The sequence below is a fragment of the Gymnoscopelus braueri genome, assembly GCF_963280865.1.
Source record: "Gymnoscopelus braueri genome assembly, chromosome: 22".
Classification (NCBI taxonomy): Eukaryota; Metazoa; Chordata; class Actinopteri; order Myctophiformes; family Myctophidae; genus Gymnoscopelus; species Gymnoscopelus braueri.
Window position 1 is genome coordinate 27,357,591 of NC_137624.1, and position 17,279 is coordinate 27,374,869.

A 17,279-nucleotide genomic window follows, 5' to 3' on the forward strand; every position below is an offset into this window, starting at 1 on the left:
ATCTTTTCTTTTCTATATCAAATCAAAGAATGGTTTGGGTTATGGTCAATGTATACTCCATCATAGGACAGTGACACGCATCGGAAATAGCAGATTCTGTATGAAAGGTCCCAACTACTTAAGCCCTATATACTTCATTGTACATTGTAATGGCAAAAATAGCCAATCTACCAGCTCACAACGTGTCGTGATGTGAATTTAGAGCACTTTTCATAGCTCTGCAGCAAGCACTTTGTAAATCTGTTATTTATTTATTTATTTTTTGAAGAGGGGGAAAATGGTGCCAGGGTTAAACTTGTTAATGTTTACTTCCCATTTCACTCCTTGTCACAAGCTGTGCTTCTCAGGGTCCCTGAGCTGCTATATCTGACCACCACGCTCTCCAAGAAGAGGAGGTATGAGGTGTTAAGGCGATGGTCAATGCTCCCATTGTTCTTATAATTCAGTGTCATAAATGTGTGAAGTGGAGGGAAAGCAGAGGGAGAGAGCACAGTGTCGGAGGGTCCCATAAATCAGAGAAATCTGCTGAGACGACACGGAGCAGATGGTGAAAAAACGCCTTGTGCTACCATCTCAATTCCTTGCAGATGAAGCGTTGCGAAGCTAAACAGCTCAGTACGAGGCGCTTGCATCGCCTCACAGAATTATGGTATTAGGATATCAGTATTATGGAGTTGTTTTGCTTAGTTCCAAAGGCAGAATTTGTGCATCTCTATTTCACAATCAATAATAAGTATGCAAGTATTGCACATCAATTGCAATTCATTTTGCTGGCTAAGACCCACTTGACCCTTAGCATCCAATTCTGGGGGGAACATTCGGTGAAAAGATTTGATGTAGAGGGGAAAAAAGCATGGCCGTAATAATTATGAATGTTATAAAGCAGAGGTTCCCAAACCCCGGTCCCCGGACCGGTGCCGGGCCACGGGACATGCATAATTAATTTGATCTGCTAGTATTTTCCTCTAGACCAAATCTATTTGCGATAATAGCTGATCTACAAGCTCACAATACGTCGCAACGCGACACATTGTGAGCATGTAGATCAGCTATATTTGCCAAATGTTTGCCCCAGAATAGGGACGCTATGGGTATAATGTGGGTATAACAATAGAAACGATGAACAACTAATCACATGTCGCGCTACTCTTTCACGGCTGTAGGTATAAATGTCATTGCATACATATAGCTATTATTATTAGGACACGCCTCCTGGTGGAGATTTGGTTTTATTTTCCTCTAGCCTCCAGATGAACTGGACCCAGGCTCTTTCTGATAGCATGGATGCATTTGAGTGCCATGATTACCCTGGTGCCAAGGGCTCCCTCGACAATGATAATTATACCTGACTCAAATTGGGCTGAAAATAATTATAATTTGAACAAGAACTATGTTGATGGTTTGGCACTTTCTAGCAGCAGACCCAAGAGCTGCCAATGTATATGGGGGGGGGGGCAAAAAGATATGAATCATGTAATGATGAAGTCAAGCCCTCTATTGATGTTAGCTATGAAGGGAAGGAGCTCTATGGCCTGAATACAATAATTGCTAAAAAATAGAGTCGCTGTTTGCATAATTATTAGGTGCGGACGGTATGATAGCACTGCGGTTTGGAATTGGCTTTGTGCAATCGTTATTAAATTGCCAGCTAGCATCTAATCATGACTGCCAAATAATGTTTAGGGATGTTCAATGATTCATTCAATGTTTGAAGACAGGGTACATAGCACGTCAGCAACGCTTTTCTGCATCTGTGGCTGTAGCTTAGTGAAGAGAAGTAGAGAAACGGGTGCTGCTTTGATACTCTAATAATATAGCCTACACATGCACATACACACACAGGCATTAGCATTCACACACGCATAAATACACACATACATACACACATACATACGCATGCATACACACGCACACGCGCACGCGCACTCGCTCGCACGCACACACACACACACACACACACACACACACACACACACACACACACACACACACACACACACACACACACACACACACACACACAGGCATCTTGAGCAGACATTTTCAGGCCTGATATGACTAAAAGGATTGTGCATTTCTGCTGAGGGAAGCTTATTTTTCTTTGGTACATTCCTTCTCCACTTCTTGGGAGGTTATCGTTGGTAAAAATGTGCCCTTGATACGGGTTGTAACAGCCGACTTCCGTCCTTTCCCTATGTTAAGCTTGAAAATAGAGTGCACTTGACCTCCTGCCTTTGAAATCCCACCTCTGCCACTCATCTTTCTCCCGTGAGAAGCCTTTCTGTACCACAAGGCTAACGGGTTGATTCATCAAGCCCAAACTCTTCCAATACAAGAAAGTAAACAAAGACTAGGCCTTGTTCAAACTTCTGCACACCAGGGCTCAGTATGGACATGAACGCTAAGCAATTCCTTGTTTAATGTCAGCCTGAAAGGAGATGTTTTCAGTTCTTCAATAATTCACAGACCACATTTTCCAAACGTACTCTTTAAGCCACAGCGGAACAGGGAAATGTTGTAATGTTGTCTACAAAATGCTGATATCCCCACAAATTGTGCCAGCGCCAACCTAGTATTGTAAGCCAGTAAAGCAAGACAAGCCAAGTGTAGCGTTTTGTGGAACTTTAACTGAAAATTATGAAGGGAAAATATTGCAACATCACATCCCATCATTGCCACAGTCGTGACCACATCTAAGAACACATTTCTACCTTGAAAGTATCCAACCTGCTTTTACTGAGCCAAGACACACAGCACAATATGACTTCTATTGCACTTTTTCTGCTCACCACTGTGACTTGTACACACCATGGCCTCTGCTTTGCCCTACATTGTAGATGTGCTGAATTTGCAAAAAGCCTGCGAGGGTACGGCTCAGGCTGGTTCACCTACGCTGGCCCCTCGATCATTAAAACTAACAGCACCACCTCCATCAGCGAGACAGCACAGGTCTTTGGGGATTGTGTCTGTGTGTGTGTGTGTGTGCGTCTGTGCGTGCGTGTGCGCGCACGCGTGCGTGCATGCGCGTGTCTGTGCGTGCGTGCCTGCATGTCTACTTGTTGTGTCTCAGCATGCTTTGTCCCCAGGTGCCCTTGTCTCTCAGGATTGAATCAACGCTGCCTTGTCATACAGCACTGACACACACACACACACACACACACACACACACACACACACACACACACACACACACACACACACACACACACACACACACACACACACACACACACTGCACATGTAAGTGGTATGGGTGAGTGAGCAGCTCTACAGGATCAATGGACAGTGGCTTGTGTGCAGCCTCCATGGACTGCGTATCACGACATACTGTACCAGCAACCATATGGAATGAACAGACTCACATGATTCATAATCACATGGTGCTGGAAACATTTAAGCATGATTATGCTTAAATACCAATATTAATATTAATATTGATGATATTAATATTATTAACCACTGAAGCCCTATTTCATACTTGTACAACGATCGTGATAATAGCAGATCTACAAGCTCGCAATGTGTTTAACATGCACATTTTACAGTATGTAACGTATATATATCATGCACCTTACGTATATATTTAACACTGCCCATATTGATATCTGACCTCTTTCTTTCCACCTTTCTTGAAACTGCAGTGATGGAGATTGTACAACAAAGCATTTCACCCACATATTTACACCTACAAAAATAAGTTTAAAGTGGTTGATTCTTTCAATCTTTGATATAATGCACAGTGACAACTAAATAACATTGATAGATAATCATTTCAGTTAAAAAGGTTCAACAGCATGTTCGGAAATTGCCTCAAAAGAGTACATTTTCATATTTTTTTCAAATCATTCCAGGTCTGTATGTGGGGCAGAGTAGCATAGACCTGTCCACCCTAGAGCAGTTTAAAATGAAAATTGCAACATTATATAATGATCTGTCATTCAGATCAGTATTCTTCACTATTCCAAGCACTGTGATCAGCACGGCCTTCATGCACTTACTGGGAATTATACTGAACAAAATGTGCCGTAAGAAACAGATCACAGTAAACCGAATCCCATTAAATCATATATGAGATGTGTCTGTGTTTGCCCCCTGTGTCTTCTCCCAGTCAGAGCATTGCCAACAGTCTGACGCAAATGAAACATGAGTCTTTTCCCTGTCTGGCTCAGGCACGTCTGATGAGGTTTCTGCAGGATTTGCGTGTGAAAAGGGTATTTCAGCGTAACAAATAGGCCCACCGTGGGTGCATGTGTGCATCTTTATTCATATTGCAGAAATAGCGGATTTCCCCCCCTTTTTCAAGAGAAGCATCACAAATTAATGATGGAAGGGATTTGTCTGTTGTGTGTCAAATAAGCATACATATAAGCCAATCTGGGAAACAACAGATAACACTGATTTGAATAATGTATGCACACCATCATGGCTTGGTGATTTCATGAGACTCCCAAATTATAGGGACACTTGACTGGAGAGAACTGTTGATGGAGTGGGTTGCCAGGTTAGGCACAACTCAATCAGTTGCATTTGCTGGGGTAAACTAAATATGCTTGTCAGGGCAGACTCAATCAATGTGTGTTTCCAATTCCTCCATAGCATCAACTAACGGCGGAACGAGTGTGTCATCCAATGGGTGAGTATACATTTGGATTTAGTTTAGTTTATAGTCAATGCGATAAAATATGCAGCCGCCAATTCTCTTACTTTGACAAAAGAAATGTATCACTTTGACAAGCAGTTCATTGGCCCTACATGTACTGACATTTATACTGACATTTATAACAAAGGGAATGACGGTAAGGTGGTTTTACAGCATTCTGTAAAGTCTGTTTTAAGCTGCTATGAGTGTGAATATTAATCTGGTTAACATCGACCACATAGTATACAGCACCGGCACCCTGGGCAAGACCTAGGCGGTTGAGTGTCTAAACGGAAATACCAAGATTTGGCGGAAGTACCGCCCAAGGGAATTACGTTGACGTTTTACAAATCTGTTTACATTCTCCGTGAATGAAACGAGTGTTGAGATTGGTCGAAAAATATAGTTTCCGGGGGAAACACGTACAACGGAAGTCCTGCCCTATAGACACTTCTCTGCTTTAGGCCGTGACCAGGCTCTTCTCTTCGCAGATGAGTGAGGCTGGGAATGAGGCTACAGCACCAGGGGGCTGTACAACTAGGTCTGGTTCTGATTGGTTCTCATATTTGAATGTGCATCCTCCATTTACAATCACATTGGACGCACCTGGCAAAGTACTCAAGCTCATTCTGCTCTACAATGTAAGTTTAAGTGTTAAATTCATTGTGTTTCCAGTCTTGTTAGCAATGGATTTTTTAATGTATATTGCACTGCATGCTATTGGCCTCAAGCCTGATCAAATGAAGCCATACTGTACTTTTTGGTAGAAATGTTTACAACTATGCGACGCACACTAATAGTCAAGTCTCTCAACACACAACACACAGTCAGTCACAAGTGAGCTCCGTCTCTGGGTGTGATGTAGTATTTTACTGCACGCATTGTGCCAAACAGAACAGATTTGCAAGCTAAAAATGCGCTAACGTGTTGCTAGTTTGTAGATTATTCATTTTTGGAATGTGACAGAGTATAAATTAGGCTGTAGTAGGTATAAAAATGTGTCACTGAAATACAAGCCATTTTTCGGTACTAGATGGTATCGAAGCAGCATCGAATAAAGAATAATTTCGGTACCCAGAGGCATAATGACGTGTGACACTATGGTTTCATGAGTCAATAGACACAGATTGTGATTCATTAGACTCAAGAGGTTTTTATCTAACCAGCATAGGACCCCGCTGGCACTGACACTTCTACATATGCTGATAAGATCAAAGGAGCCATCCTAGACTCTGGATGCAGTCCAGAGTCGTGTCAGCCAGGTTAACATATCCCTGAACTCAGCTTTAAATAGATATCAAACAACTAATTTAGCTGAGTGCGCATCTTCATCAGTTATTTGATATCTGATAAACAATCAAGCCAGGATAGACAGTATAATTGCTACACATGCTGATAAGTCAGGGGTAATATACAGTATACATAACTGCTCAGTCTTATTCCACTAGGTCAATTGTCAGACAAATGCAGTTATCACACTGTACTCCTAGAAAAGGAAACCACTTCGCATTTCTCCCCAGGCGGGTCTTTCCCTTCCTTTTTTATGTGAGCGGAGGAAGCCTACTGGTGTATTTTCAGGTGATCATATTTTTTAAAGCCGACCGCTTTATGAATCCTCTCAAGAGTTTTGAAAAAGCAGTTCCATAATTCTCCTCGGTACCTGTCTGCCTCCACCATCTCTCATCTCTCCTCCCTGTCTCCTCACTCAACCTCCCCTGTGCTTCCCCTCTCTGTCACCCCAACTCCCCCAAAAGAGGATCAGGGGAGAGGCCCCCTGCAATTTCCCTCCATCTCTAATAGGCACTTTGTCGCGTTACACGATCACCAGGTGTCAAGATTAAAGAATGGCTACCGCTTCCCAAGGTAGACAGAGATGGGAGACAGAGGAAATAGCGCTCTATAATTACTGTTAAATCGAGCACACTGCCTCTTCTCCCTCCATGTCCTCCCTATACACCTGGCCCCAATGTCAATGTGAGGGGCCGAGCAAGCAAAGTCGGGAGAAAAGTTGACTACACTAGCCACTTTTTTTTCTCTACTGCTGATATTGCAGTTTAGTTTAGGGGATTCAGGACCAACTGACGGACTTTGAGCTTTTTTTTCTCCAACCCCCAACAGTCTCCTCTTTGAAGTCCGGCTATTGGTGCAACGCAGGCCACTGAGGCCCGGCGCCCCCAATGGCACCAGATCAAGAGATATCCAAAACTACGACAGCTGGGAGGTTCCAGCTGCTAAAGAACACCCTGCATTACAATTTGTGACAAGAAATTTCAAAAGAAGGCACTGTGATGAAAGTGGCACGACTCAAGAGGTAATTTGCTATGCTGTGTTCGTCACAAGGTGTAGCTGAGGGAGTGATAGCGAACGTGGTGATAAGTGGAGATGTGGCTGAGTGGTAGAAGAGGATCAGGATTAGAGTGAGAAAAGATGGAAGGATTTTCTGGGTGAGCAGGAAAAGTCAGGACAGTAGAGGTTGTGGGGAATGCCACGACGTTTTATGCTTTCCCTATATTGTTTACGTATTCAGCTGCTGTAATTTGATTCTGGTAATAAATGTACCCTTCGTTGTATATCTTCGTTTGTAGTACTTGTATATAACTTTCTCTTTGACAAAGTTTGTCAAAAGTCATCAAGAAAGCGTGACCAGGTTAACTGTCAAAATGATCACCACAGTAGTTTGGTAAAATTGGAAATATATTCACAGATTTAAACCTCTGTGACGTAAAGCTCATGTGTGAACCATTAAAACGCAATTTCTCTTTCTGACCTACAACCTAATTTTCATCAAAATGAGCCATCCTCCAAGCTGGATAAATAACATTGGTCTGTACTGTATGTACAGCTGGCTGATGGACGAGTGCACAGGGACTATAGAATGTGCTACAGAGATATTACAAAAACATTCAATAACTTCACTCTTACAATAGGAAATAACTTCACTCTTACAATAGGAAAGAGGCATTGTTTGCGTTTTAACGTTTCTCTCATGAGCTATTGATCATGGAGGTTCGAATCTTTTAATGTCTGCCGAACCTCTATTGTGACGGATGGCTTATGTCGAACCAGGATACAATTTTAGAATTTAGGCATATTTAGCAGATGCTCTGTAGCTAATCCAGAGCAATGATGAAACAAAAAACGGTAACTGCAATAACTGACCTGCCATATATATGCAGCAAATGAATATAGTTCCACTCGTGTGATTTGTTTTTGTTTTTTTTAACACCCCCTCCCCCACGACGCCATAACGTTTTGACGTGTTTTTCCTATCGTGTAAATATTTAGCAACTTGGCCAGTTTTGCACATCCCTAGTTGAAAGCAGGAACATATATTATTAAACATTTGCTTATATAATTAACATTTAATCAAAGAAGAATATTGGCAAAATACTTTCATGTGACATTGTCAGAATATGAATTTTTGATAAAACACTTCCAGATCTGCTCATTTGAAGGAAACATAAAGGCAAGTGTTTTCCCCTGATGGACTACAAACCCCACACATAAACACACCATGGAAGTGGGGGGGGGGGTTTAAACAGCATCATTTAAATGGGACTGACTCCAAGCAAGGCAGAGAGGCACAGATGAAATATCTGAGCTGTCTATTCATTTTTCAGAGGCTGGCAGACCACCTCTCCAGCAAACTCGTATTCTTCAGCTTCACTCCCCTCTATATACTACACATGTGGCATACAAGGGGGGGGAAAGGCTTGGCACCGGCAGTGAAGAGCAGCCAGCTGGCAGGGTCTCCTCCCCCTGCCAGGATGCCATTGTTTATTAATAATCCCAGCAGCCTTGGTGGGAGCCGCGGTAGAGAGCAAGTGATGGAGCCCTGAAGCAACCAGCGTTGTTTCTCTCCATCCTGTCATGGGCCTGAACTCGGGTGTTTAGTCAAGCCAACATGCAAGCGACCAGGGGGTGATGAGATTCTGTTGCAGCCCTGGGGTCTGTATCAACACACATGCCTTACCATACAGTATTATAATAATATGAAATATTCTGCTTAATTTGGTCCAACTGGCAAAAGCATCAGAGGTTTTCTTTTATTTAGGGGCACAAAGGACAATATTGTTGCAGAAGAAACCATGTATCTCCATATGATATTTCATCTTATGTTTTCTCATAAATGAATGCTCTATTTTATATTATGTCGTATGACAGTGTCGTGCATGCAATTTAGTGAGAATAGCCGATGTACAATCTCACAATGCAAGCTTGTAGATCAGCTATTTTCGCTATTATGGAAGGTTTCACCTCTAACAATTTGCCCAAAATAGGGAAACCATTTTAAAAGTGGTTAAGTCTATCTGTGGGTTTTATTAACATTTAACCAATGATAAGTATTAACAAGAGCGTGTGATTATATAATAACTAGTACATTGGATTGATTGAAACAGGATCTTTTTTTCCCTTTCCTGAAAAATAACAGTTTTGGACATACAAGGTTCCTACCTGACAGCGAGGATATGTGTGAGTAGAAGTGCAAATACCACAGGCATGGATAATTTGCTAGGTTTCAAAAGATACTGTATCTCGTGTGACATTCAGAATGTCAGTACTATTTCATTCAGTACAATATGCATAGTAAGATTAATTAGCTGGTATGAAAGATCAAAAATGTTCACCATAAATGCCAAGGATAATAAATGTGGCAAAACTAAACTGCCGTGAAGGGAAACTTAGCCTATTTTGAACCTAAAAAGATGAACGACGAACGCGTAATTTCAAGTCATAGGGTTTATGGAATGACGCAAAACGGCGCATTTGAAGTTTTGCGGAGAAATAAACAGAATACATAGGGTATTTTTATGATCTCCTCACATCAAAACATTGGGCCTTAGGTTCAAAGATTCACATTATAGGTTGTGTGTTGTAAGATACCTCAGGATTAAAATATGAAGCTGCCAAATTTTCTTTCAGAGGCTCTGTGCATTGCTATTGATTTGATGTCATGTGAAGCTTTATGGAATGGTTCTAGAACACGTTATGACTTCAGATTGGTCAATATCTATATGCACATAGTCCATTACAATTCACTGACATAAATAATTGAGAGCTTCAGTGGCTCACATGAAGGGCTGGAATGAAGAGGCACGGGTAATTAATGTATATAATTATCATTCAAGGTCACATTTCAACTGCATGAAGACAACATATTAGAAACACATTATGTCGCTATTGAGACATGAAAGCTAATGCCCTGCTGGCAGTATATTGTTTTGATGAACATGGAAAATAGATTGCAAACATAAGTGTTTGCTCAAATAATTTGCAATGTGCCTGATTCACTATCTATAGACAGACAGACAGACAGACAGACAGACAGACAGACAGACAGACAGACAGACAGACAGACAGACAGACAGACAGACAGACAGACAGGCAGGCAGGCAGGCAGGCAGGCAGGCAGGCAGACAGACAGACAGACAGACAGACAGACAGACAGACAGACAGACAGACAGACAGACAGACAGACAGACAGACAGACAGACAGACAGACAGACAGAGCACAAACAGATTTTCAAGAAAGTAAAAAAGAAAACAAAGAACAAGTTGAATCAAGCAAGTTGAAATGATAATATAATCATGTTTAGGCCTACACTATGCAACAATAAAATAAAAACATTTGACACATTCAGCTAAGTGAGAATGGATAAGTCACAGAACCACAACAAGTGCCTTTTAATTGTATTCTACCTCCCGGGGTAAATGCAGTTTATATTCAATACTATTCAGAACAATATTACTGCCATTACTGCCTTTTAAAGAGGAGGCAATTCTAAAACCTGAATGTGAATTGCAAAAAAATAAGTCAGTAAATCCTATCACTTTAAGACACCAATTACATGAATGCTGAACATAAAAGGTGGCCACCTAGAAGGAAACTTGCATAAGACCGCAGCAAGGTTAGAGGTTACCATAGCAACAAGTGTAAAGGAAACGTTAAAATGATCAGACAGACTTGCATGAATCTTTAACCAATCATTGCCCCTCAGGCTATATGTGACAGGATGTTATGCATTGTACCCCTGAACTCCCACTGCCATATGCAGATTGGTCCATGTTGTCCATTGGAAGAGATAGATTAGCATTTGTAAACATGCAGAATCTATGTATAGATTTTCTAACCAATTTACCTGTCCAAAATGCAAGCCAAAGTGTAAAGTATTTGGCCTTAATCTGCGGTCCCTGATGGTGCTGCCAGTGAGTGCATTGACCAACTGTACCTTGTGAATCACAAGAACCTAAAGCCTGATTTATACTCTGGATGAGACGTGCTATGCGATTGTACTGTAGGGGTCTGCTATTTTTGGCTATTTTCAGTGCTTACTATCCTGACTAATGTCTTCTCTCTCTCTCTCTCTTAAAAAAGTATTTGAAGGTTTCTTTTTACTACTACTACTACTACTAAGAAGAAGAAGAAGAAGAAGAAGAAGAAGAAGAAGAAGAAGAAGAAGAAGAAGAAGAAGAAGAAGAAGAAGAAGAAGAAGAAGAAGAAGAAGAAGAAGAAGAAGAAGAAGAAGAAGAAGAAGAAGAAGAAGAAGAAGAAGAAGAAGAGTAGGGTAGCACTATCAGCAGAACGATAGGAACCCAAATGTATTCAACCTGGATATAATATCAATTAGACTTAGAGAGTACATTATCATTCCAAACAAATTAACTTTGGCGTCTGGGTCCTGGAACATCAAAATGTCAAATTTAAAACCTATGCCCAGTAGGGGATGGGTACATTGTGGTGTTCAGATATAATGAACTGCTTGAAATAATACGCCTTCAACATCCAGATTTTTTAATTGGATTGTATAAAAAATTATGTCTATCTTTAGCACTCTTTTAACCACTTATTTCTGCGTTCATGTCATCAGTTTGGCAAAGTTATTTTCTAAACCTGCCTCTAAGCTCATTGCATTGCATATGGTGCTCATTTAATTATTTTGCAAGATAAAATAGCATTGGTATTGGTATTTCAAATCATTCAAATTCACCAATGGCTAACAACGCCTCAAGGTCTCTTGGGTTCCATGGTGCATATATATTTGGCTGATAAATAATAGATTGTGGTTTCTTTATGAATTCTGCACGCATGTCATAATTTATTCCTTGATTGATTAAGAAAGAGGGGCCTGGAACTTCTCATAATTATGAGTTGAGAGAACCCTGCTGAGAATGGTGAGAGAGAGATGGTGAGAGAGAGAGAGAGAGAGAGAGAGAGAGAGAGAGAGAGAGAGAGAGAGAGAGAGAGAGAGAGAGAGAGAGAGAGAGAGAGAGAGAGAGAGAGAGAGAGAGAGAGAGAGAGAGAGAGAGAGAGAGAGAGAGAGAGAGAGAGAGAGAGAGAGACGTACATCAGCAATGTTCATGCCTACTGGCACTGAACCGATATTTAGAACCAATAACCGACTTAATCTTGCTTATGAAGGCTAACGAATAACCGAGAAGCAGGTTTTTTTCCTCTTATATTATTAGCCTATATCAACGAATGTAATTGAATTTCTTTTCTATAATCGACTAGTCTAATTCACCACTTTAACCCTGCATGTATTATACTTGTACTTGTACAATGGTGGCATACAAGAATAGCTTAAATAACTGATCTACAAGCTCACAACTAACATCTCAGCTTGTATATCTGCTATGTTCACTACAATCGTTAAATTTTAGATCTACAGTATCTATACATCTTGCGGTTTAGTTAACCCAGTCTCTCTCTAACCTTCATCTGAAGGCAGTATATTTTATTTAGTATTTGCTGTTAAGTGTGATCATTATAGATACAAGAATGGTACAAGTAATTGTATTTACTTAATTTCAAACTGCTGCTATACCCACTATTTTCCTTAGCAGTTGATTTAATCATAATGACATTTTGTTTTAGGGTACATTTTGTTGGAACAGAACCACTAAAGCAAAACAGTAAGATTTCCAGTGAAGTCTAGAAGAACTACAACATGGTTTTCACTGGGCCTTTCGATATGTCGTCACTTGGTCTAAACATTATCAAAATGTCTAGTGTGCAACCACTTCCAAGAATGCAATGGAAAGTCATGGGTCAACTGATCAATCTCAGTATGAACATCATACGGACATAGACCCATGTTGTCTTATGGGACTGATAGTAGCAGCACAGGGGGTCAGACAGTCAAGTGGAGGTCAAACGATTCAGCTGCCATTCCAAATAAAGTTCACATGTATTTCTGTGAGAGCTTTTGTCACATGTCATTATGTGACACTGTTGTTTTTCTCCAATAAAAACAGATTTTTTTTCCTAACTCCTGGGAGACAGCCTTCCGGCCACTACAGCTGCAGCCGGCACCGACTTACTAACTATGCCAATGGGGGGGGGGGGGGGGGGTTGCTTGCCAGTGAGAGAGCAGTTTTGTTCTCGGTGTTGCACAAATCAATGTTGTAGTTTATATTCTTGTCCATACACAACAAGCCTAGCTCCCATGTATGTATGCAAAAGGGTGAGTACATGGGTTCCATGATTTATTACTTCTCATTATTTGTTTGTGTTGTGTGTAGGCTACTCACCTCTGAGACTAACAGCAACGTGGGAGTTACAATCAATCCATCATGGAATTTCATTGCCTACTAGGTCTCTGAAAATGCACTGTTGCTGCATGCTCCCTTGGTCTTTGAAAGCTTCATCAACAATGGGTCACCCAAGCCGTGACACACATGTGGCCTTGGGCCACTGCTGACATTTTCATTTTTGGCATAATGTGATGGGGAATGTTTTGCTTTCAAAAAAAGAAAAAGAAAGGAACAGAACACGATTACATGTTGCCAGCATGTTACCACTGAAAAGGCCACCAGATTGAACAAGCTATTTTGAAGCATTGTTTATTTCGCAGTTTTCTGCACATGGCAAGAGAAGAACAACATCATATGATGTATTGGCATGGTGTGTTAATGTCATGCTTGGCAAATGTGTGCTGTCTACCGGAAAAGCACTTAAAATTAGTATTTGACACGGGCAATTGGTTCAAATGTGAGGGATATCGACTGACAACTTTTCAACTTGCCATTCGTCTCACGTTAAGCCATACTGTGATGTAAATGTACATGGGAGGTCTTTGTTGTTGCTCCTCTCTTGCTGTTGTTCACTGGTGTGTCCTATTAAATAATGAAATCTGACTGACATGTTTTTATAATTTGCTCTTAACCACTTAACTACTATTTTTGGGAAGAGATTTGGGGCCCTATTTTTGCCACTGCCCTACCCATTATCCCTAAACATCTTTGCCATTTTTTACTATTTTTGAAAACCTTTTCAAATAGTTCAACTAGCCGATCTACATCGACACGTTGTGAGCTTGTAGATTGGCTATTTGAACTATTTGAAAATGTTTTTTAAAATAAAAATAAAAAAAGACAAAGAAGAGTAGGGATAATGGTTAAGGCACTGGCGAAAATAGGGCCGTTGGTGTAAACGGAAAAATGTACAGTTGTAACTCACGTCCGTTTTACCAAGAAATAGAGGGTTTAAGTGGTTACATGCTGGCAACATGTAACATTGTCCAACTCTGAAGTGAAATAAATTATACGTAGCCTGCGAGTTAGTTCTGGCCAGCATACCCTCGAGATGGGTTACATGCATGCTCGTTCTATGTGGCTGTTTACAGCGTTATGCAAGATCCATACGTCATACACTGACGTGGCAATCAGCTGTCCAATTGGGCGGGTATTTAAGTTCTCTTGAATCGGGCATTCCATCCGCTTGTGTGTTCTAGCTTGTTGTCATGCTGCGTTTGCTCCCACCACCACCCCAGCACCACCAGTAGGCTCTGCTATTGGTCTGCTATTTCACAAAAAAAGTATTGACATTCATCTGTTGTAAGACAAGTCAAATGTATTTATGTAGCACATTTCATATGAATACAAACATATAGTGAGCTGCTTTGAATTGTGGAAAAGATCCAATTCATATGACATAACCACTGATCACAACTTTGTTTTCGGAGCTTAAAGCTGCAATAGGTAACCTCTGTTGCATAAGGTTCCTTATTTCCCTGACGCATATTTGTGTTTTGCACCAGAAGATTTTGCAAACCCCGTCCCCATCGCTGTGAGTTTTCTCATCACTTGACAGCAAGACAGACACGGCGACAGCAAGGCCTTGAGGCTCATGAGGCGCACGCAAGCGAACCGCTATAGTGAGCAGCCAATAGCCTTGTGTGTTGACAAGTGCGCTGTCTCAGTTGGCAAGCCATGGTGGATGGAATAATTCACCTGTTTTAAAATTGTGATAGCGGGCTAGATATTACAAATAATAATACTACTAATAATTAAATATATATATACATACATACATACATACATACATACATACATACATACATACATACATACACACACACACACACACACACACACACACACACACACACACACACACACACACATACATACATACATACATATATATATATATATATATATATATATATATATATATATATATATATATATATATATATATATATATATATATATATATATATATATATCAATAACAGATTTAAAGCTGTTTCTAAAAACCCAAAAAATATAACTGATATTCAGCCCTAACACATCTCAATATTTAGAATATTTAAAAAAGCACATTAAATGGATGTATTGCACTATAAGCAATAATAGCCTATAGGTTTTCAGCAAGAAGAAGAAGTAGAGGAAGAAGAAGAATTTACACAATAAAACTTGAGTAGGACTACCACCAAAAAAAGGAGCTGCATCTCTAGACGAGTTTAATGTACACTTTATATCAGCACAGCACAATACTTAATTATCCTGCCTTTAGCAAAGGGATGACACCCATTGTAAAAGACCATGAGCTCCCCCCACAGTTGGTCGGCGGAAGAACATCGAAATCAACTTCAGATGATTGGAGAGGGAGCGGCAACTTTGCCTCACTGGTGGTGACACACGCATAGACGCACGCACACGCACACGCGCAAAACAAAACCACGCAGGGGTTCATGCGAGCACACAGACAGATAGACATATATAGAGGCGCGCACGTACTGGCGTGCACACACACAAACGACAAACACACACGTCTTACATTCAAACTGGCCGAACTTATCCTATATTAGCCTATCAGACACTGAAAATGCTATTTGAAAATGTACAACAATCATCAGAGGAAGGATGATTTCAACTCATTTTAGGTCACAAGACATTTCCTATGGGGTGGGGGCTAATTACTTGATTGATTAACAGATGGTAGATTAGTCCATTCACACGTGAATTGAGAAATTATAAACAGACGATTTAACCAAGGGTATGATCATGAATGAAATAAATAAATGTTGATTGCATATAGCCAATCACACTCATTGCCCTGGACTGACTCATAAAGACATTCTTTGAAGTGAAGGTAGGCTTTAATAGCCTATAAGTTTGTTTGAACGGATAATGTGCTGACAACTGAGCCTTAATTCTATCTCTCCATCTGTATTGCTCCTTTAACCACTTAAACTCCACAATGGACCCTCAGGGCTCTATGCTAGTCTCTTTTCTGTTATTGTGGGGAAAGCTTTCACTGAAAATAGCAGATCTACAAGCTCACATGGCGTTGCAGTGGGACTCCTTGTGAGCTTGTCGATCTGCTATTTTCTGCGAAAGCTTTCCCCACAATACCAATGCCGGGGGTTAAGTGGTTAATTCCGCACTTCTGCAGCGAGCCTTTGGATGTAGATGCTGTATATAACATGTGCGAAGAGAATGCAGCCGACTGCATATATGAGAACAACTCGTTTGCATATTATGCTGATGATAAGCCTCTTATAAGACCATGCAGGATAAGGCCTTATAATGTTTTATTTATACCCAAAGGAATGCTCTGATATGCAGTTCTCCAGGCGGAGCTTGAAATGACTTTATATGCACATGACGCCGTTATTTAAAAAGGTAACTTCACAATGATGGGAATATAGGAAAATCGCCTCCATTCTGAAAAAGGACACCTTATAGCTGTCCACCGCAATAACATGCTGACCACGCAACATCGCCATAATTGTACCTCTACCACAATTACAACCCAACCTCTCATCCACTATAACTCGTGGTCAGTGATCATACAGCATAAAGAATCAGATCTGTTTGAAAAAATAATGCTAGCCTACACGTTTAAGGGAAGATGAGCAATACGCCACTGCTCCGGGTGCTTACCTAAAACTGACTCTCTCCTCTCTGTTGTATCTGCGGTCCTCCAAAGATCTGTTAGTTTTCTGGTCGACAAGTTCTGTTGGAGCATATGATGTATCCACTGCTCATAATGCTGGTGGCTCGGTCGGTGCTGCTGATGTTGGATTGCGGATGAGTTGGCAATCCTTCTTCTCATGCTCCTCGGAAGAAAGAGATCCTTCGGCTCGACGAGGTCTTAAGCATCAATAAAATACAGCGAGAACTGAGTAGTTAAAAGTCGGTCAGAGGAGAGGGAGAGAGGGGGGGGACAACGAGGCAGCTAGAGCTCTCTGGATGAATCGGGGGTGTAATTGTGCCGACGCGTTCGGGGTTGATCCTCCAGTCCGCCAGAGCCAGACCCGCTTGCAGGTGGAGGAGAGCTGTAGGTGTCGGATGGATGGTGTCTAGGAGGAGGAGGGGAGGTTTGGGACGCGCAGAGCAGATCCGAGGG

The 17,279-nt window shown here is 41.0% G+C and overlaps 1 protein-coding gene across 1 annotated transcript in view; it reads right to left on the bottom strand.

Moving 5' to 3' along the window:
• The window catches only part of brinp1 (bone morphogenetic protein/retinoic acid inducible neural-specific 1), a 140,005-nt gene extending 123,060 nt beyond the window's left edge, over positions 1–16,945 (bottom strand). The window contains exon 1 of the mRNA XM_080419286.1: positions 16,814–16,945. The gene's annotated coding sequence lies outside the window, so the exon portion shown is untranslated. The remainder of the gene's footprint in view (positions 1–16,813) is intronic.
• Positions 16,946–17,279: the final 334 nt, after the last annotated feature.